Source organism: Ovis aries, chromosome 14 (genome assembly GCF_016772045.2).
Source record: "Ovis aries strain OAR_USU_Benz2616 breed Rambouillet chromosome 14, ARS-UI_Ramb_v3.0, whole genome shotgun sequence".
Lineage (NCBI taxonomy): Eukaryota > Metazoa > Chordata > Mammalia > Artiodactyla > Bovidae > Ovis > Ovis aries.
The window spans coordinates 14,990,017-15,012,817 of NC_056067.1; the positions used below are offsets into that span (position 1 = coordinate 14,990,017).

At 45.8% G+C, this 22,801-nt stretch overlaps 1 long non-coding RNA gene across 2 annotated transcripts; it reads left to right on the forward strand.

Annotated features, from left to right (window-relative positions):
• Nucleotides 1-18,885: 18,885 nt before the first annotated feature.
• On the forward strand, nt 18,886-20,066 carry LOC121816473 (uncharacterized). 2 transcript variants are annotated; one of them, XR_006056085.1, is made up of 3 exons: nt 18,886-19,038; nt 19,318-19,343; nt 19,434-20,066. It is a non-coding gene; the product is annotated as an uncharacterized LOC121816473 (long non-coding RNA). The 2 variants fall into 2 exon arrangements; XR_006056084.1 differs by lacking the exon at nt 19,318-19,343.
• The last annotated feature ends 2,735 nt before the right edge of the window (nt 20,067-22,801 follow it).

Genomic DNA, 22,801 nt, shown 5'->3' on the forward strand with positions numbered 1-22,801 from the left:
AGGCAGATTCTATACCTCTGAGCCACTGACGATGGTTTAGTTGCTAAGGTGTGTCTGATTCTCTTGCAACCCCATGGACTATATCCCACTGGATTCCTTTGTCCATGGGATTTCCCAGGCAAGAATACTGGAGTGGGTTGCCATTTCCTTCGCTAGGGGATCTTCCTGATCCAACCCGTGTCTCCTGCATCACAGGAAGATTCTTTACTGACTGAGCCACTGGGAAGTTCCCAAATAAACTGTATTTACAAGTAAAACAGTGAATTCAACCAATGTTGATTAGTAAAGATGGGGAAACTGAGGTAAAGAAAGGGAAAGCATTTCATTCAAGGTTTCATTGCAGCCAGGACAGACTGGGACCAGAAACCAGGCACATCTGGCCAGTGGTTACCTCCTAGAAAGACCCAGAGAGAGTACACTCACCCCTCATGCCCACTCCCATGGCCAGAGGTCTGCAGATGTGATGCCTCTGAGAAATGGAATATTTCCTGCCATATCAGTAAACAAAGGATGTCACAGTCATCAGTAATTTCAGCCACCACCAACAGTGAGCTGGTAGGCCCTAAAGGAACTTAGGAAGGAAGCAAATACCTGACATCTAGCAGCCACCAGGCTGTAGCCACTCCCTATGATGAGCTCTGAGGAAATTTGGGATGTGAAGTCACAGGATACTGGACCCAGATAGCTGAAGTGCATAGCAAAGGAATGATTTCAGTAAGCCCAGACTTTTGCATCTTTCCATACATAGAAAATTGTTAAATTCCTTGAGATATCTAGTTTCCTTTAATTAACTTTAATTAGATATCTAGTTAGCTTTAATTAATTAATCTTTTGTTTCTACTACTTGCCTTTTGTTGCAAAACTTCTATATAACCTGGCTGCACAACTCACCTTCTCAGAGCAGTTCTCTCAGGGTTTCTTGAGATGCTGCCTCCTGGGCTTGAAGTCCTAGAAACTTCCATTGAATAAAATATAACTCTCAACTTTTAGGTTGTGCATATATTTTTATAGTTGACACCACCAACCAGAGGTCGTATGTTTGTCACCTGCCATGGGAAGATAAAGACACTGGACAGGGGGTGATGAGCTTCTGAGGATTAGAATTTATAAAGTGACGGAATCATCCTAGTGAGCCAGGCAGAGATTGGTGATTTATTGGCATTTCAGAAAAAGCTGTCAGCCACCCCAGTCAGCAACTCCCTTGCAGACACAGAGCCAGGAGGCCCCTCTCCTACTTCCCCCACAATGGTGGGGTATGGGCAGCAGTGTCAGGCATCCAGCAGATGCTGGTCACCTCGCTGCCCAGAGATGAGCATGGGGGCTCAGACTTCTATGCTGAGGTGCTAGTGGTGTATACTCCTTCCATCCCCACAAACATCTGGTGAGGTTGCCTGTGCAAGGCGATTTCCCTGAGTGGGGCAGGGCGGGGCCCTTGCAAGCAGAGGCTGTCTCATGCCCTGGGCTGTATGGCAAGAACAAGGAGTTAGCTTCTGGGAAGCTGCTGATACAGGGGGAAGCTTGAGAAGCTTGGAAAAGGAAAACCTCTCCTTTTCATCTTATACCTCAGAGAGCTGTTTGCATTTTTTTTATAACCAGGACATTTGATTACTTTTATAATAATTAAGAAAATATCAATCAATTAAGAAAATGTAACAGTAAACTGAGAAGATGTCTTGAAGGAGAAATAAAAGGATAGGGATGTGAGCAGATGCAACAGGGGCAGGGTCCCAGAGCCCTGCCACGTCCCCGGAGGGGAGCGGGAGCAGGGTCCAGGCGCATTGGAGGTGGAGGAGGGCCTGCCCAAGTGGGCCAGCATCCTCATGATTCACAAAACACTGTCAGGTGCCACGTGTCACTGACCTACGCCTGCCAAGTGGGCAGAACAAGTATTGTTGCAGGGAAGAGCCAATTCTGACTCCATCCTGGAACTGTTTCTTGCTTTTGAAAATATATTTATACGTAGTGGCCTGCCTCAGAGAACCTGTATGACTGTTAACAAAAGTGCCTTTGTTCAGCTCCCAGGGAGATAATCTGACCCTGTCCATCAGTGAATGGCTGCAGGAAAGGAGTTTGTAAACTTGGGATCAAGGGAAAGAAAGCTGAGAAAGTTGTTTCCCAATCTCTCAGCAAGTCAGGATCCTGAAGAAGAGAATCCTCTTCCAAAAACACAAGAGAAGACTCTACATATGGACATCACCAGATGGTCAATACTGAAGTCAGATTGATTATATTTGCAGTCAAAGATGGAGAAGCTCTATACAGTCAGCCAAAACAAGACCGGGAGCTGACTGTAGCTCATATCATTAAATTGAAGAAAGTAGGGAAAACCACTAGACCATTCAGGTACGACCTAAATCAAATCCCTTATGACTATACAATGGCAATGACAAATAGATTCAAGGGATTAGATCTTATAGAGTGCCTGAAGAACTATGGACAGAGGTTCATGATATTGTACAGGACACAGTGATCAAGACCATCTCCAAGAAACACAAAAAAGAAGAGAAAGGCAAAGGAGAAAAGGAAAGATATACCCATTTGAGTGCAGAGTTCCAAAGAATAGCAAGGAGAGATGAGAAAGCCTTCCTGAGTGATCAATGCAAAGAAAAAGAGGAAAACAATAGAATGAGAAAGATTAGAGATCTCTTCAAGAAAATTAGAGATACCAAGGGAAGTTTTCATGAAAAGAAGGGCACAATAAAGGACTGAAATGGTATGGACCTAACAGAAGCAGAAGATATTGAGAAGAGGTGGTAACAATACACAGAAGAACTGTACAAAAAAGATCTTCATGACTTAGATAATCACGATGGTGTGATCACTCACCTAGGACCAGACATCCTGGAATGTGAAGTCAAGAGGGTCTTAGGAAGCATCACTATGAACAAAGCGAGTGGAGGTGATGGAACTCCAGTGGAGCTATTTCAAATCCTAAAAAATGATGCTGTGAAAATGCTGCAACCAATATGCCAGCAAATTTGGAAAACTCAGCAGTGGCCACAGTACTGGAAAAGGTCAGTTTTCATTCCAATCCCAAAGAAAGGCAATGTCAAAGAATGTTCAAACTACTGCACAATTGCCCTCATCTCACACGCTAGCAAAGTATAGCTCAAAATTTTCCAAGCCAGGCTTCAACAGTGCCTGAACTGTGAACTTCCAGATGTTCAAGCTGGATTTAGAAAAGGCAGAGGAACCAGAGATCAAATTGTCAACATCCGTTGGATCATCAAAAAAGCGAGAGAGTTCCTTAAAAATAGCTACTTCTGCTTTATTGACTATGCCAAAGCCTTTGATTGTGTGGATCACAACAAACTGTGGAAAATACTTCAAGAGATGGGAATACAAGACGACCCAACCTGCCTCCTGAGAAATCTGTATGCAGGTCAAGAAGCAACAGTTAGAACTGGACATGGAACAACAGACCAGTTCCAAATTGGGAAAGGAGTATGAAAGGCTGTATATTGTCACCCTGCTTATTTAACTTATATACAGAGTTCAGTTCAGTCAGTTCAGTTCAGTTGCTCAGTCGTGTCCAACTCTTTGCAACCCCATGAAGCGCAGCACGCCAGGCCTCCCTGTCCATCACCAACTCCTGGAGTCCACCCAAACTCGTCGCCATTGAGTCTGTGATGCCATCTAACCATCTCATCCTCTGTTGTCCTCTTCTCTTCCTGCCTTCAATCATTCCCAATATGAGGGTCTTTTAAAATGAATCAGCTCTTTGCATCAGGTGACCAAAATATAGGAGTTTCAGCTTCAGCATCAGTTCTTCCAATGAACACCCAGCACTGATCTCCTTTACGATAGACTGGTTGTATCTCCTTGCAGTCCAATGGACTCTCAAGAGTCTTCTCCAACACCACAGTTCAAAAGCATCAGTTCTTTGGTGCTCAGCTTTCTTTATAGTCCAACTCTCACATCCATACATGACTACTGGAAAAACCATAGCTTTGACTAGATGGACCTTTGTTGACAAAGTAATGTCTCTGCTTTTGAATATGCTGTCTAGGTAGGTCATAACTTTCCTTCCAAGGATTGTCTTTTAATTTCATGGCTGCAATCACAATCTGTAGTGATTTTGGAGCCCCCCAAAATAAAGTCTGACACTGTTTCCACTGTTTCCCCATCTATTTGCCATGAAGTGATGGGACTGGATGCCATGATCTTCGTTTTCTGAATGTTGAGCTTTAAGCCAATTTTTTCACTCTCCTCTTTCACCTTAATCAAGAGGCTTTTTAGTTCTTCTTCACTTTCTGCCATAAGGGTGATGTCATCTGCATATCTGAGGTTATTGATATTTCTCCCGGCAATCTTGATTCCAGCTTGTGCTTCCTCTAGCCCAGGGTTTCTCATGATGTACTCTGCATAGAAGTTAAATAAACAGGGTGACAGTATACAGCCTTGCTGTATTCCTTTTCCTATTTGGAACTAGTCTGTTGTTCTATGTCCAGTTCTAACTGTTGCTTCCTGACCGCATATAGGTTTCTCAAGAGGTCGGTCAGGTGGTCTGGTATTCCCAACTCTTTCAGAATTTTCCACAGTTTATTGTGATCTACACAGTCAAAGACTTTGGCATAGTCAATAAAGCAGAAATGGATGTTTTTCTGGAACTCTCTTGCTTTTTCCATGATCCAGCACGTGTTGGCAATTTGATCTCTGGTTCCTCTGTCTTTTCTAAAACCAGCTTGAACATCTGGAAGTTCACAGTTCACATATTGCTGAAGCCTGGCTTGGAGAATTTTGAGCATTACTTTACTAGCATGTGAGATGAGTGCAATTGTGTGGTAGTTTGAGCAATCTTTGGCATTGCCTTTCTTTGGGATTGGAATGAAAACTGACCTTTTCCAGTCCTGTGGCCACTGCTGAGTTTTCCAAATTTGCTGGCATATTGAGTGCAGCACTTTCACAGCATCATCTTTCAGGATTTGAAATAGCTCAACTGGAATTCCATCACCTCCACTAGCTTTGTTCATAGTGATGCTTTCTAAGGCCCACTTGCCTTCACATTCCAGGATGTCTGGCTCTAGGTAAGTGATCACACCATCATGATTATCTGGGTCATGAAGATCTTTTTTGTATAGTTCTTCGGTGTATTGTTACTACTTCTTCTTAATCTCTTCTGCTTCTGTTAGGTCCATACCATTTCTGCCCTTTATTGAGCCCGTCTTTGCATGGAACTTTCCCTTGATATCTCCAATTTTCTTGAAGGGATCTCTAAAATTTCCCATTCTATTGTTTTCCTCTTTTTCTTTGCATTGATCACTGAGGAAGGCTTTCTTATCTCTCCTTGCTATTCTTTGGAACTCTGCATTCAAATGGATATATCTTTCCTTTTTCTCTTTTGCTTTCTGCTTCTCTTCTTTTCACAGCTATTTGTAAGGCCTCCTCAGACAGCCATTTTGCTTTTTCGCATTTCTTTACACAGAGTATATCATGTGAAATTCTGGGCTGGATGAAGCACAAGCTCAATCAAGATTGCCAAAAGTATCAATTATCTCAAATACAGAGATGACACCACCATTATAGCAGAAAGCAAACAGGAACTAAAGAGCCTCTTGATGAAAGTGAAAGAGGAGAGTGAAAAAGCTGCCTTAAAACTCAACATTCAAAAAACTAAGATCATGGCATCTGGTCGCATCACTTCATGGCAAATAGATGGGGAAACACTGGCAACAGTGAAAGGCTTTATTTTTTTGGACTCCAAAAATCACTGCAGAAGGTGACTGCAGCCATGAAATTTAAAGATGCTTACTCCTTGGAAGAAAAGCTATGACCAACCTAGGCAGCATATTAAAAAGCAGAGGCATTACTCTGCCAACAAAAGTCCATATAGTCAAAGCTATGTTTTTTCTGGTAGTCATGTAAGAGTAGGACTATAAAGAAAGATGAGCATTGAAGAATTGATACTTTTGAACTGTGGTGTTGGCAAAGACTCTTTAGAGTCCCTTGGACTGCAAGGAGATCCAACAGTTCAGTTCAGTTCTGTCGCTCAGTCATGTCCAACTCTTTGTGACCCCATGAATCGCAGCACGCCAGGCCTCCCTGTCCATCACCATCTCCCGGGGTTCACTCAGACTTACGTCCATTGAGTCCGTGATGCCATCCAGCCATCTCATCCTCTGTCGTCCCCTCCTCCTCCTGCCCCCAATCTCTCCCAGCATCAGAGTCTTTTCCAATGAGTCAACTCTTTGCATGAGGAGGCCAAAGTACTGGAGCTTCAGCTTTAGCATCATTCCTTCCAAAGAAATTCCAGGGTTGATCTCCTTCAGAATGGACTGGTTGGATCTCCTTGCAGTCCAAGGGACTCTCAAGGGTCTTCTCCAACACCACAGTTCAAATGCATCAATTCTTTGGCGCTCAGCCTTCTTCACAGTCCAACTCTCACATCCATACATGACCACAGGAAAAACCATAGCCTTGACTAGACGGACCTTAGTTGACAAAGCAATGTCTCTGCTTTTGGATATACTATCTAGGTTGGTCATAACTTTTCTTCCAAGGAGTAACCGTCTTTTATTTTCATGGCTGCAGTCACCATCTGCAGTGGTTTTGGAGCCCCCCAAAATAAAGTCTGACACTGTCTCTACTGTTTCCCCATCTATTTGCCATGAAGTGATGGGACTGGATGCCATGATCTTCATTTTCTGAATGCTGAGCTTTAAGCCAACTTTTTTACTCTCCTCTTTTACTTTCATCAAGAGGCTTTTGAGTTCCTCTTCACTTTCTGCCATAAGGGTGGTGTCATCTGCATATCTGAGGTTATTGATATTCTCCTGGCAATCTTGATTCCAGCTTGTGTTTCTTCCAGTCCAGCGTTTCTCATGATGTACTCTGCATAGAAGTTAAATAAACAGGGTGACAATATACAGCCTTAACGTACTCCTTTTCCTATTTGGAACCAGTCTGTCGTTCCATGCCCAGTTCTAACTGTTGCTTCCTGACCTGCATATAGATTTCTCAAGAGGCAGGTTAGGTGGTCTGTATTCCCATCTCTTTCAGGATTTTCCACAGTTTATTGTGATCCACACAATCAAAGGCTTTGGCATAGTCAATAAAGCAGAAAGAGATGTTTCTCTGGAACTCTCTTGCTTTATCCATGATCCAGCGGATGTTAGCAATTTGATCTCTGGTTCCTCTGCCTTTTCTAAAACCAGCTTGAACATCAGGGAGTTCATGGTTCACATATTGCTGAAGCCTGGCTTGGAGAATTTTGAGCATTACTTTATTAGCATGTGAGATGAGTGCAATTGTGTGGTAGTTTGAGCATTCTTTGACATTGCCTTTCTTTGGGATTGGAATGAAAACTGACCTTTTCCAGTCCTGTGGCCACTGCTGAGTTTTCCCAATTTGCTGGCATATTGAGTGCAGCACTTTCACAGCATCATCTTTCAGGATTTGAAACAGCTCAACTGGAATTCCATTATCTCCACTAGCTTTGTTCGTAGTGATGCTTTCTAAGGCCCACTTGACTCCACATTCCAAGATGTCTGGCTCTAGATTAGTGATCACATCATCATGATTATCTCGGTCATGAAGATCTTTTTTGTACAGTTCTTCCATGTATTCTTGCCACCTCTTCTTAATCTCTTCTGCTTCTGTTAGGTCCAGACCATTTCTGTCCTTTATCGTGCCCATCTTTGCATGAAATGTTCCCTTGGTATCTCTAATTTTCTTGAAGAGATCTCTAGTCTTTCCCATTCTGTTGTCTTCCTCTACTTCTTTGCATTGATCGCTGAAGAAGGCTTTCTTATCTCTTCTTGCTATTGTTTGGAACTCTGCATTTAGATGCTTATATCGACCCAATAAGTCCATCCTAAAGGAAATCAGCCCTGAATATTCACTGGAAGGACTGATGCTGAAGCTGAAACTCCAATACTTTGGCCACCTAATGCAAAGAACTGACTCATTGGAAAAAACCTTAATACTGGGAAAGATTGAAGGCAGGAGGAGAAGGGAATAGCAGAGGATGAGATAGTTGGATGGCATCACTGACTTCATGGACATGAGTTTGAGCAAGCTACAGTAGGAGTTGATGATGGGCAGGGAATCCTGGCGTTCTGCGATCCACAGGGTTGCAAAGAGTCAGACATGACTGAGTGACTGAACTGAACTGAACAGGAAAGAAGAGATTAACATATTCCTTCCATGGACTGGCCATTCCTGGAAATGGTTTTCAAGATTGATAGCCCTTTTTAACTTTTTCCTCACCACCTCTTCCTCTCTAGTCTGCCCTTTTACTTTTTTCCCAACTTCCCTTGTCTCTTTTCTATGAAAGAATGTGGCATCCAGAACCTGATAATATGGTTATTTTGAGACATTAGTCTGCCATCTTCTTGGTCTGCTGGCTTTCCCAATAAAGTCATATTCCTTGCCTTAACACTTTGTCTCTAGGATTTATTGACCTGTTGTGCAGCAAGCAAAGTGAGTTTGGAGTTGGTCAGGGTATCAACATTACTCCCAATTTACAGGTGAGAAAGCTAAGACCTGGGGAAGATGCCATGGCTTTCCTAAACTCTCACAGCTGAGTAATGGGAGGGCCTTGACCCCTACCAGCCCATATGGCCCTGAAGCTGAATCTGGCTTCTATGCCCTGGGACCAAATTAATTCTCAGAGACCGAGTTTTGGTTGAAGCAGAAAAGAATAGCTTTATTGCTTTGCCAGGCAAAGGGAGGTATGGCAGCTAATGCTTTCAGAACCGTGTGTCCTAACCTGGAGCGTGTAGTGAGAGGTTTTATATCAATAGTAATGGTTCAAAGAGGGCATGCTCAGCTTGAGGACATTCTTCTGATTGGTTGGTGGTGAGGTAAGTGGGAGGAAAGTGCCCACAGCTGGTCTTGCGGACAGCATTCTGTTAATTTCTCCCACCTGGTGGGGGTTTCAGTATCTTCCAAACAACTCAAAGATATTCTTATGTGTATCCCTTGATGGGGAGTCAGAACCCTGCCCCAAGGCTGCACTATTATCTCTTTTGACTGCTCCTTATCTCTACATTCCTTCCCTTCCCTGATTAGCAACAGTTTGAACCTGCTCCTTGGAAGATCATAGAGGCTCAATGATGCTTATTTCCTGTAATCAAGAAATGGGGGTCATAGGGTCCTGCTTGGTATCAGTACCTTTGGATGAACTCAGTCCTATAGACACACAGCTGGCAGCAGAACTCAATCTGCCAGTTATTTGGGGGTACAAGGGATACAAATGTACCCAGCAGCCCTGACTGGGCTGGAACCATGGTCTCTGAACTCCAAATTCCTAGTTCCTTCCACCCCTAGAACAGTCCAGAAGAAAATGGGGCAGTGGGAAGGGTGGGGAACACCATGGTAATCATGAAAGTCAACATGGTTTGAGAAGTTTGATTCTCTATCCTCTGGTCCTAGGGTGCCTGGTTCTGCTTTGGGTAAGGGGTTGTTAGGTACAGACTGATAACTGCCTTGGGCAGAACCTGAAACCATTTTCCTCAGTTTGGGATTTGAATCCATGTGGCCTGTATTGAAAGCTAGCCAAAACCCAATCTTCCAACTGAGATCATAGACCTGGTTTTAGGACCTAACCTCAGGTTCTTGATGTCTCATTGGGGAAAGAATTCAGTGAAAGACAAAGTGATAGGTAAGAAGTGGATTTATTTAGAGAGAAACACACTCTGCTGACAGAGCTGGGCCCTCTCAGAGGGCAAGTGCAGCCTTGGAAGCACACTCCACATACAAGAGTGTGGGCCATTACAGACAGCAAATGAGGCCTCAGCAGGTGGTGTGGCTAGTTTTTATGGGCCAGGTAATTTCATAGGCTAATGAGTGAGAAGCTTATTCCAACTATTTTGGGGAAGGGGTTGTTGACTAAAAAAGATGTACAGCTTGAGAGTTGTGAGTTAGTTTTATTTGGGGCAAAATGAGGACTGCAGCCAGGGTGGTAGCATCTCAGATGGCTCTGAGAGACTGCCCCAAAGCAGCAGTGGGGGAAAGTCAGTATATAAGGTTTTGGTGGAGGGGGAGTTCAGCACCACGAAGCACTCAGTTTACAAAGGATTTTTTGTTAGTCATGAGGGCCTGACGTCACCATGAAGGGATTTAGTGCTTCTCTAGATAAGAGGAGATGCAAGGGTTGAGATCCGAAAATCTGTTCCTAAAAACATCCAACTATCTGAAGACCTGTCCCACCAGATTCCCTGGAGCACAGAGCGTCTGACCCCACCCTGAACTCCCTCAGGGGGTGTTGAAGGTCAACAGCTAGGGCAGCATGGGGTCCAGTCTCCCTAGAGGCAGGTGGCAAATGCCTTCTTGTTCAGTCACTGGCAGTGCTCTTGATAAGTGCCAATTTGTAGCCGACAGGGTGGAGATTTCCAGGCACTGGGCCCAATTTCCCAGTCCACCCCCCCAATTTTTGGTCTTTGCTGGTCAGCTTTGCAACTGTCCCGGTGCCTCTCAGTGTGTCTTTTAGCTTGCTGATGTGTTACAATGAGCGTACACTCAGGATCAAGGTCTAGTGGAAGTTGACTTGTCTGCCATCTCAGACCCATTTGATTCTAATCAGTTCATGTTTTGTCCTTGAGCTATGTTCATCTTTTCAAAGGCTGTGCCCTGCCCTCTTCCCTTCTGTTTCAGAACCATTTGCCATATGTCCATGCTGACTGCCTGGACAGTGTTCAGAGCTTAGTGGAGACTTCTTTATGCTGTATACCAAAACAAACAAATTCGAAAACACTCCTATCTCTTGTGTTACTAGCCACAGACAGTCCCAGAAGATGGCTGCCCATGAAATGTGGCTCTCAGTATGAAACAGGGGCAGTATGAAAAGGGGGCAGGGCACAACTTTAAAAGAACGACGTAGCCAGAGGACAGGACAAAACTGGTTAGAACCAACTAGGTCCAAGAAAGCAGAAGATGTGACTTCCAGTGGACCTTGATCCTCATTATTTGCTCATTGTAATGTATTAGCATCTAAATAACACACCCACCAGAGTTATGACAGTTCAAAAGGCCAAAAAGTAAGTGGTGGCCCAATTCCTGGAAATCCCTCCTTCCCCAGAATAGTTGGAATAATCCTCCCACCCATTAGCCTATTCAATTAAGGCTTCCCTGGTGACTCAGATGGTAAAGAATCTGCCTGCAATGCACAGACACCTGGGTTCAGTCCCTGGGTCAGGAAGATCCTCTGGAGAAGGGAATGGCCCTCACTCCAGTATTCTTGGCTGGAAAATTCCATGGACAGAGGAGCCTGTACTCTGTCCATAAAAACTAACTACTCCATTTCTCAGGGCCTCTCACCTTCTGAGATGGTCTAAACTCTGTCTGTGGAGTGTGTTTCTCTCTAAATGAATCCATTTCTTACCTGTCACTTTGTCTCTCACTGAATTCTTTCTGCAACAAGACAGCAAGAACATGAGCTTTACTAAGGTCTGAGACCAGGTGTGTGATCTCAGTTAAAAGTCTGTGGGTTCAAGTCCCAATCTGAGTTGCATGGTTTCAAGCAGGGCACTGTCCTGAGGAACGGGTTTCCTATCCCACCCACTCCTCCTTTCTAGAGCTGGACAGGGGTGAGGGCAGGACCTCCAGTGAGGAGGACAGTCTCCTCTCCCGACTGTGTGAAGTTCACTGACCCCATCCCTGCTGCTGGATTCCAGATCAAATGGGCTGGGCACACTGGGGAGAGGAAAGAACGAAGATACAGCCAAGGAGCTGTCCCAGGTGAGCAAGTCTCAGCTCTTGAGGCCAGGAAATTAATCTTGTAGTTCATCTTTCTGTTCATCTGTCTCTCATCCATCCTACACCAAGCACCCACTTTGGGTAGAGAAAGTGTGTGCAGACACTGGGGGAGAGGCTGAATCTATAGGGTAGTTCTTCCTTTGGTGGACTTACCACAGCCCCTAGTCCAACGCCTAGTCCTCAGAGCTCAGAATCTGTATCTGGTCAGCGTCTTCAAGCCCACAGGACTCAGGAAAGCTGACCCACACCTCCAAAGCCACGGAAGTGGGAGGCAGAATCATACATCCACTGATGAGTCACTGGTGAGAATTATAACTGCCTGGCAGAGGTTTATATGGCCTGAACCAGAGCCTTTCCTTCTGTTGGCCAGTCATGTGGCAGGCCTGGTTATCAGAAGGGGTCATAGTGGGCACACAGCAATGGCTTGTGCGTTGGGACGTCAATGGTGGTCTGAGTCAGCCACCATTCCCAATGTAGCCCCACCTTCCTCCAGAACCTCTCAAGTCAAACATTTCTTTCTTTCATTTTTTTTTTGTGTGTGATGACTTTTTATTTCCAAAAAACTTATTGAAGTATAGTTGGTTTACAATATTGTGTTAATTTTTGCTATACAGCAAAGTCATTCAGTTATACATGCATTCTTTTCATATTCTTTTCCATTAAGATTTATCACAGGATATTGAATATAGTTCCCTGTGCTATATTGTGCCTTATTGTTGATCTAGCCTACATATAATAGTTTGCTTCTGCTAATCCCAAATTCCCCACCCTACTCCCCCTATTTTTTGAGGGCTTCCCTGATGGCTCAGTTGGTACAGAATCCACCTGCAATGCGAGAAACCTGGGTTCAATCCTTGGGTTGGGAAGAACCCCTGGATAAGGGAAAGGCTACCCACTCCAGTAGCAACCACAGATCTGTTCTCTATATCGGTGGGCCTGTTTCTATTTCATAAATAAGTTTATTTGTGTCATTTCTTAGATTCCATATATAAGTGATATCATATGTTGTCTTTCTCTTTTGGACTTAGTTACCATTTCTATTTTTGATCAGCTGAAATGGAGCCACCACTTCCTTTGGACACTGCTCAGGAGAGGCTGGTCTGTCTGTTGGTGACTCCCTTTTTCTATGCTTTCAGAGCTAGCCACACTGCTGTGACAAATACAGTCTGTCTTTAGACATGTTATTAGTACTCAGGGTTGGACTTGTGGACTGAGGGTCCGTCTCCCTAGGGTGACAATGCATGGTTCTGCTTTACTCTGAGCTCATTTCATAGTTTGTCTCCAAAAGCGGTCATTCTCCTTGCTTTCACCCACAGCGCACCACGCCCCCTCCATACCACACCGTGCTGGTGCCCCTCCCCACCCTTGGCTTCGCAAACAAAGAGCCATTCTTGCCTTCCTGCAGTTGGGAGGAACGGAGCTCACAGACAGGGTCTCTCTCTGCACCCTCCCTGCTCCTAGCAGGCATACTGCTTGCAGAGATGCAGGTGGCCAGTGGAAGCTGTGATGGGCCTAGCGGGGAGACTCCTGCCACACCACTGGGACATTGGTGGGGCCACAGCTGTGGCATCCTGGGGTGTGGGGCCTTTGGCGTGCCTTTCCTTTAGGAGCTCTGCAGCCCTCCCTGGTGTACCCCAGGGTACAGACTACTCTTCTTAGGCCACGTGAAGTCCCAAGATCACATGGTGTCTCTGCTTTTGTGCCCTAACTCCATCTTACACTCAGCCTGGAGGTCTTCAGCACTGAAAATGGGGTTACTTGTTTGTAATTTAGTAGGATATTTTTGATGAGTTTGGTCTTAAAGAATGGTTTTTTTTTTTAATGCTGCAATTTCAAACAAAACAACATGGTTAGGCCCTTTTTAGTGTTTACAAAGTCTCTACAGAAAGTAGACCTTCCATCTACCTCTCACCAGTAGGACCTGTGGCAAATAATTTATCCCACCTGAGCCTCAGTTCCTTTGTTTGTAAAATAGAGAATGGGAAATACCAGAACCAACCCACAGAGTGGTTTTAAAGGTTACAAGAGATAATATGGCGACAGGGCTTAGAACAGGACAAGTGCTTGAAAAGTGTCAGCTCTTCTTAGTCTGATTACATGGCCTCTCCTCTGAGCTGAGTTTTTAAGGAGCATCTCTCTTTGCCTTGTCTTTCTGTCCTTCTGACTGTCTCTTTTATTCTCTCCTCTCCTTAACCCTGGCAATGGGAGCACAGCTCTCCCTTCCTTCCGGAAAGAAAGTGTCTGCAAAGGGCTCTGGGAATCACACAGTTTGTGGGGCACTGGTTTGGCTTGGTGGTGATGCCCCGGCCCAGAGAAGACCCCACTTTATTCTTTTAACTGACATCTCTGCCTCCTGATGAGTTCTTATCAAGAGAACTGCTCTCAATTATTTGTAGCTATTTTCCTTTCCAAGGAATCTCTAATTCCCAGAATGCTGTCCTAGTTGTATCGTGGTTGCTGAAGAGTGATGGTGGCAGGGCTGGGGTGCTTATGTGCATGTGTGTGCATGCGGGTGCGTGCATGTGTGTGGACACATGTTTGATGACTAGGGTCCCAGGACTGGGAGTGGCAAACTTTCACTGACTCCTAAGCTGGGCAAAGGGCAGCGGCAAGTCCTTCCTGCACCGTCACTCCCGCCTTGGCTGCGCTGGGTCTGAAGCAGTGCCTGAGAGACCTGGCTGCCCTCCCAGACCAACCCCCTGACCTGAAACAGGCTGGGGAACAAGTCTGGGAGAGAGGTCACCAGGTATGGCTGGCAGGGGGCCACAGGGGTCCTGGACTTGAAGAGGAAGTCTTGTTTTCAGCTACCCTGGGAGGGGCAGGTGCCTGGAGGAGACGGTGAGGACCTGCTGTCCAGAAGGAGCACAGTGTCCCACTGATTTACAAGCAGCAATTTCCTCTCCTGTTTCTGGCTATTACATGGTCCTCACAGGGCCACCCCCTGGGGCCTCATCTGCAGCAATGTCTGGAAAACATGTATTTATGAAGTACCTGTATTTTTATACTGAACATGTAGCTTCTGAAACAAAACAGTTCATGTTATGTTTCACCTAAAGTCACCTCATGTCCTGCCAATGGTAGCTGCCGGTCTTTGAAAAGCCTTGGCTTGAGTTTTGGGTGAAGGAGAAAGGGCAGAGTGCAGGCCACGTGCACAAGCTAACACTCCTCTTGCCGGGCTGGGAACCGGCTGAGGACAGAGGCTGTGTCTAGCTGTGTCCAGCAGACAGTAGGTGCTCAGGGTGGCACGGTGCAGGGAGAGGAAGGAACACAGCTTTTCATGCAGATCAGAGTTCAAAGCTGCCTGTGTTCTTACTGTCTGTGCAATTCAGGGGAAGCGAATTTGTCTTGGTTTTCCAGTTTGTACAGTGCGGATAATATCTGTTTTACAGTGTCAGGGAAGCTAACCGGGATGGTACACCCAGTACCTAGCATAGGGCAAACTCTTAATAGATGCCAGTATCCTTCCTTTTTCTCTCCTGATACTTGATGAACCAATTTATACCACGCTGCTAGTGAGGAAATAGGTCTGCTCCGTTCTTGAGGGAATCAGCACTTAACCTCAAGGATGAATCTCCAGGAATGAGACCTCGGTGTAGACAGCCGAGGGCACTCAGGCTGAAATCCTGAGCAGCAATCCCCTTCTGGGGACTGGAGTCTCCATTCTCAGACTGGGGCCATCACCTGCTGCCTGAAGGACATGTTAAAATGAGCAGCGCCTGCCTCTGGGATTGCAGTCTCAGTTCCTCCAGGGACTGGGCAGGGAGTGAAATTGAGCACAGGACTGAACTGAGACAATAGAGAGGGGTGGTGTTTGTGGCACACTGGAGAGGAGGTGCATGGCACTAATGTTCCCATGGAAGCAACAACCCTCTACTGGCTAAACAAACAGATCTGACCAGGCCACGGGGCCTCTGGTCGGCAAACCTGTAAAGGGCTGTTCCATCAGGAAAAATGTTCACACTCTTTAACCACCGGCATCCTGGTTATGAGACTCCAGTAGCTCCCCATTTCAAGTCTCCCCACCCTCTAAAACTCTGGGGAGAGAGAGGAATGGACTTCCCCTGGGCCCCAGAGCTTGACACTGCGGCTTCCTGTCAGTCATTTACACCCGGTCTGTGTGGGATCCTTGGCGTGTGCAGGTTGCTTCCTCTGAACTCTGAGGGGCCCCTTCTAATCTAAGGAGGACTGGCCTGACCGCAAGTCAGTCTGCTGGTGGCAGGTTCCAGCTCAGGCTCCTGGAGCTCAGCCCTGGGGGTCTGAAGCCTTTTTTCTGTTCCTGCCGTTTGAGCTCAGGCCTGCCAGTCACTGAAGGGAGGGCGAGCTGGGTAGGGGTGGCAGAAGCAGGCTGATGCGTGACCTTCTCTGAAAGTTGGCTTAATATGGGCCAGAAGTATTGTATTTGTGTGTTCCATGAGAGGAGAGGTCAGGGGTGTTACCTGAGTCACGCAGAACGGTGAGGACAGACTCAGGGTGGGAACACGGCTGCCCTCCTCCCTGACGCCTGTTCTGCTGCTCCCTGCTGGGAGCTTGGGTGTGACTGGGCACATCAGCGTCTGTAAACACTGGAGGAGGACAGGGAGCTGTAAAAGCAGGAGAGGGGACGGTGAGCACTGGCAGCTTGGTGAGACCCCTGCTTCAAGATTCAGAGTGCACGGTGGTCAGGTATTCATAATATGTGTTTCACAAAGTCCACATCACCACCTATGATGAATTAGAGCCCAACGGGTTGACTACTGGAAGTCAGCGGGTAGAGCACCCCCACGGAAGCAGTCAGACAGCTCAGAGGACAGGGTCTGCAGGCCACGCGGTCTGGTCTCTCCACCAGGTTTACTCACAAAAAAAGACTACTGTGAAAAAAAAAAAAAAAAGACAAACTGCACTAGATGGAAAGAGACCTAGGGACCGTTACCCCAGATGCAGTTTGTGGTCCAGGATTGGATACTGGTTGGATGAAGCAGCTGATCAGTTTGTTTGGCTGTTACACAACATGAAATTTATTAAAATGAAAAGGAGACTGCTGGCTGAACAAAGGAGGTTGGGAAGCTCTGTAGCAGGCAAATCCAAATTGAAGGACATTCTACAACACAACTGACTGGGCCATTCAAAGTGTTAACATCCTAAAGGACAAAAAAAGTGGAGGAAGTGTTACAGTGAAGGACACAAAAGACGTGACAACTTAGTGCAACAAGTGACCTTTGATTGGATCCAGACTTTAAAGGGAATCACAGGTCCATCTCTAGGAGATCAAGAGGTGTGCCACCCAACCACAGAGAGTGGCCAGCAGCTGGCACCTTGGAGCTGCTCCGTCGAGAGAGCTTCCTCCCCCCAGGCCAGGCCCTTCCCAGGGCAGCCCCATGGAGTGACTGGCTCCATACAGGACACCCTGATGGGCAGTTCTCCTTCCAGAGTTTCCCCGTAGAGTAGAATGAGGCTTTGCCAGGACTGTGAAGTTCAACTTCTTCCTCTGCCTGACACTGCTCTTCCGCCTGCTCCCTTTCACAGGTGTAAGATGCCTGATAAGCATCTTGTGCCCCAAACTCCATCTTGACATGTATGGTTTCTGAAGAACTCAACCTGTGACTAACTATAAAGGTCAGTATTGGGTGATTAGGGAACTATGGGCTATATATTAGTTAATAGTATTATATTAGTGTTAAATTTTTTGAGTGTGGTAATTGCATGGCAGCGGTGTAGGTGACTATCTTGTTCTTAGGAGAAATGCTAAGGTATTTAGTGGGGAAGGGTTGTGCTATTATGTGCAACTTACTCCATATGGTTAACATGTATTTCTGTATCTGCATTGCTCTATTTATCTGTATAGATCTCACTAACTAGGTATCTGTATATAGAGGCATACATATCTACATCTGGATATCGATATGGGAGATGGAGACAAAACAAATGTAGCAAAATGGTGCCAACTTATGGCTCTAGATGAAATTCTTACAGATGCTTGTTATACTAGTTCTTACCATAGGTTTGAAAGTTTTTCAAAATAAAAGTTGAGAAAAAAAATCAATGTGAAATATTGACTTCATTTTGGTAAAAACAATTCATGTACAAATCTGCTGTTGTTGTTTAGTTGCTTAGTCCTGTAAGACTCTTTGCGACCCCAGGGACTGGAGCATGCCAGGCTTCCCTTTCCTTCACCATCTCCCGGAGCCTACTCAAACTCATGTCCATTGAATGGGTGATGCCATCTAATGATCTTGTCCTGTCGTCCCCTTCTCCTCCCACCTTCAATCTTTCCCAGCGTCAGGGTCTTTTCTAATTAGTCAACTCTTCACATCAGGTGGCCAAAGGATTGTAGCTTCAGCTTTAGCATCAGTTCTTCCAATGAATATTCAGGACTGATCTTTAAGATTGACTGGTTTGATCTTGCAGTCCAAGGAACTCTCAAGAGTCTTCTCCAACACCACAGTTCAAAAGCATCAATCCTTCGGTGCTCAGGCTTCTTTATGGTTCAACTCTCACATCCATACATGACTGCTGGAAAAACCATAGTTCTGACTAGACCTTTGTCGGCAAAGTAATGTCTCTGCTTTTTAATATGCTGTCTAGGTTTGTTATAGTTTTTCTGTACATGGAAAAGAATCTGGAAGGCTACACACTAAGGAGCTAGAGTGGTAATCTCAGAGTGGTTGGACATGTGTAGTTTTCATTTTTGCTTGTCAACATTTTCATTTGCTAAAACTCACATGTTTTGCTTATGTAATGAATGATTATTAAGATAATTCATGAAGGCCTATGGTAGAGATAAAGGTGAGCCTCCCTCTGATCCAAGAGGGCAGTGCCTTGGAGAAGGGGGCCAACTCTTCCTTACCCCACCCCCAATGAGTGAGATTAAAATCTCAATAGTGTCCCTTCCTCCACTGGCTGTTTCAGCCTCAGACTGAAATGATATTGGCTTAAAAAAATGCAATCATTTGATGGGAGACGACCACTGGGCACCAGATGGGGCTGACCTGCTGGTGGATGTCCTGGGCTGCCTGTTGGTTCAGGGCACCCAGAGTCTGTTTATGGCCACCGGCCACATGACATTTTCCCTTTCCAGTGCTGTGCTGGCATGGGGGGAAGCGTGTGAGTATTACTTTGAGTTACATCTAACACTGAATTTTCCACCCCTCTTCAGCGTCATTGTGTAACTATCAGTTCTGAAATCTTTGTAACCTTTTTTTTTTTTAAAGCTTTTTCCATTTGGTCACATTGCTTTCAGTCTGAACCAGTTTTCTCAGCAAGACATGTTTAAAGGGAAGATTACATTTAATGTTCCCTGTGGAAGACTAAGGACTTCCTCAGAACTCCCCTCTTTGTGGCCCAAGGCCCACCTGGTGGGCTCAGGTGAGCTGGCACCACCCTTAAGGGAAGGACTCCGGGAGGGCCTAGAGTTGGGTCTCTCTGCCAGGGAGTCAGGAGGAGGCAGGATCAGTATCTGCATAAGGAGAAAGGTCTTAGGGAGGAGAGGTGGAAACAGGAAACAAACTGGCTAATGGAGGTTAAAATCAGGCCAGAGGAAGGGGTGGAGGTGGACGTCTAAATTGAGTTCCAGTGCTGGGGTGGCCTCTCAAGCTTGGGTTCCACCCTCTCAGTCTGGGCATCTCATCTCTTTTTTTGGCCCAGGGCTGCTTGGACACTGGCTGGCTCAGGTGAGGAGAAATTTCTGTTTTTGTGGCCCAGCCCTGGGAGCAATCACCAATCAATCGGCAAACTTTTCCCACCCGCTTCTGGTTTGCTAGGTGCTGGGATGAAGCTTTCTTCAAGACTCAGCTGAACTTCTCTAACACCTTGAGGCACCACCCCAGGAAGCATCTCTTCTGCCAGGCCCACAGTCGTATCTCCAGCTGTCTTGGGACATCCTGAGTGAAAGCTTAGGCACCTTTAAGGAGGAGGTGAACATGTTCGCTCATGCTTTCCTTTAAGCCTTGTGCAACAATATATTTTGTCCAAGAACTGGCCTTTCTTTAGGTCCCAGAACTAATAATCACACAGCACAATGTCTTACTCATGGAAATGCTTTTCTTGAGCTCTATGTTAATGATTATAATTGTAACAAATCTTGACTGGGAACCTGTTTCTCAAGCCTTAGATCCATGATTACATAGCAACAGTATATCTAGCTGAGGGACTGCCCAGAACCGTTCTCCCTGGCTAATCTTGTGCCAAAGTTATCTCAGGACATATGCCTTGGGAAAGGGTCCGCTGGAACTCTTACAACCTTGAGGTATTCTTTTTATCTATTCTCAGCAGCCAGTTGAAAAGTATGTAAGGCCCCGCTTAAACTAGTGAGGCAGGTACTCTCCTGTCCCCTTCTGATATCTATGTCAGAAACTTTTTCTCTCACTTTGACTTTAAATAAAAATCTACACAAAGCTCTGAGTGACTGAAACTGTCTTTGGTTCTAGAGTTACATCTTCTTCAGCGACTACGAATCCGGCAGCACCGTTCACCGTAAGCTGTCACTAACTGCCACTCCTGAATGTGGCTGTTTCACTTTCAAGGGAACATCATGAGAACACATGAGGTGCTGTGGGATCGTGGGCACTGGGTTGGGCCTTGGTAGAAGGGTGTTCGGGCTTCCCACGTGGCGCTAGTGGTAAAGAACCTGCCTGCCAATGCAGGAGATTTAAGAGATGTGCGTTCAGTCCCTGGTAGGGAAGATCCCCTGGAGGAGGGCATGGTAACCCACTCGCATTCTTGCCTGGAGAATCCCATGGACAGGGGAGCCTGACGAACTACAGTCCACAGGGTCTCAAAGAGTCAGACAAGACTGAAGTGACTGCATGTTCGGCAGAGCTCAGCACAGATCTTGGCACTCAGTGGGACTCACTAAGTGATTAGTAATTTGTCAGAGCAAAATTATATTATTCAAACAGAGTTGTATCTATTAGGGTTCCTTGGTTACAAGCAAAAGAGACTGCCTTTGGTGAACTTAAGCAAACACTTAACTGAGGGAAAAGTGGAAGAAGCAATCTTTGGGTCAGATGGGAACTAGCACAGCTCTGGGACTGTGACATCAGAAACAGTGACGTGTCCCCATGAGCAAGCATGTGCTTCATCTGTCCTCAGTCCTTCTAACAATCTGCTCAGGAGGGACAGGCCCTGTTGACACTGTGTGCAGTGGGCAAGGGGTAGTTCCCCAGAGGAAAGGGTGCAGATGGAGGCAGGGCAGTGTCCATGATGCTCACACTCTCTGCCTCAGCTTGGTTGAGTGGGAGCCTCTCCTGCACCAGCCGGGCTGTCTCACCTGGTCTCTGTCAGCCCTTCCTTCACCCCAGGTGGTTGTCCTTGTCCCAGGCCTTGGACTCTGTGCCTGGAACTTTTTGGCTTCCTGGGCCATCTGTTCTGGTTCCTTTCTGTTTTGGATTCTGCATCCGTGGATCCAGTCTTCTCACCTAACTTAGTTCCAGAAACTGGTCCCCTTGCTTGCCTGGGAAGTGTTAGTTTCTCAGCTGTACTTGACTCTTTGCAACCCCATGGACTGTAGCCCACCAGGCTTTTCAGTCGACGGGATTCTCCAGGCAAGAATACTGGAGTAGGTTGCCCTTTCCTTCACCAGGGACTCTTCCCGACCCAGGGATCAAACCTGAGTCTCCTGCATTGCAGGCAGATTCTTTACCATCTGAGCCACCAGGGAAGCCTGGGAGTGGAGGTCAGACAAGGATCCCAGGAAATCTGAGCTGTCAGCAGCCACAGATATGACCTAGTACTGAGGCCCAGAGCTGGGGAAAGAAAGTTTGTCAGGGTTTGGAAGTGAGTTCAGAGCAGATTCACAGCCATAGCCCAAGTGCCACTGTGTTCTGCACAAGGTGCTTTTAATTATAGAAGTAATAAACATTCATGAAAAGAAATCTAGAAAATATAGGAAAGTAAAAAGCACTCACTCCAATAACCCACCCATTTGTTGCTTAACCTCCAGTCTTTTTGACATCTAGTTCACCTGAGAGGCAAAGTGGAAAACTGATTGAGAGAATGGGCTCTGGAACTCCTTATACAGTCAGGTAGGAGCTGTGTGACCTTTGAATGTTGATTAACCTCTTTAAGCTTCAGTTATATCACCTGTGAAAGAGACGTGAAGACAAGGCAGAATAAAGTTTGTAATAGAGTAAGTACTTAATAAATCTTAGCAAGTGCTCAATAAATATTAAAGTTTGCCTTGATCTTATGCCTTTTCCATGCTTCTCTCTCAACCCTTTCCCTGAATTTCCTTAGGCAACTTCTCATCTCAATTCTGGGCTTCTGGGTTACCGTCCATTTGTCTTGGGAATAATTTTTTTTACAAATCGCATGCCCTAAGTAGTAAATGAAGCATCCAGGACATTATTTAATGCCATTTGTGTGGGAAGTGTGGGGAAGATAAAAGACAAAAAGCACCTAAGAGCAGATAGAGCATCATGGTGTACCACAGCCACTCAGCATGTCTGCTCTCCTCTCCCAGTAAAAGCACCCACACATCCTTTTCCTTTAGGAAAGTCTTCTCCTACTCCAGGTGAGGGTGTCCATGCACACCACGAGGGAGGCAAGTGACCAAGACCTAGGCCATTAGAATATGCTGACCCACTGGCTTCAGGAAGTGGTACAATAATCAGCCCATGAGATTTCTTCCTGGGACACTTTTACCTTTGAAACAAAGGTGCTGAGAGAATGTGAGCATGTACTTGCCATATGCAGGAAGCCTGCTTACAGGAAGTGAGAATGAGATGAACACTGGGAAGCAGATGTGTGTAGAGATGAAAGTGTCAGGTCCCAGGTTGCTGCCTCTGAAGCCCGGGTTCCTGCAGAACTTCTGTATTATGCAAGTTTTCCTACATTCTTCCCATCTATGTGAGTCATATAAATTTTCATTTTTTACTTAACTGATTTATATCAGGCTGTGATATATCCAAGTCAGAGTCCTGACTAATACAATTGCTTTCTTCGTAAAGGTGTGAAGGTGGTTGTGTGATCAGTTGTAAAACTTTGTCCATTCTGTCGGTTGAGAAGGAACAGTCTCCCCAGTGGGGTAGCACTCCCAACATAATGACCAAGATCAAAGAAACCCCAGCTTTGAGGGGCTAGGGCTCATTGTTTTCCTGTTCAAAGCTCTTGGGAGATACACTCTGTCTTA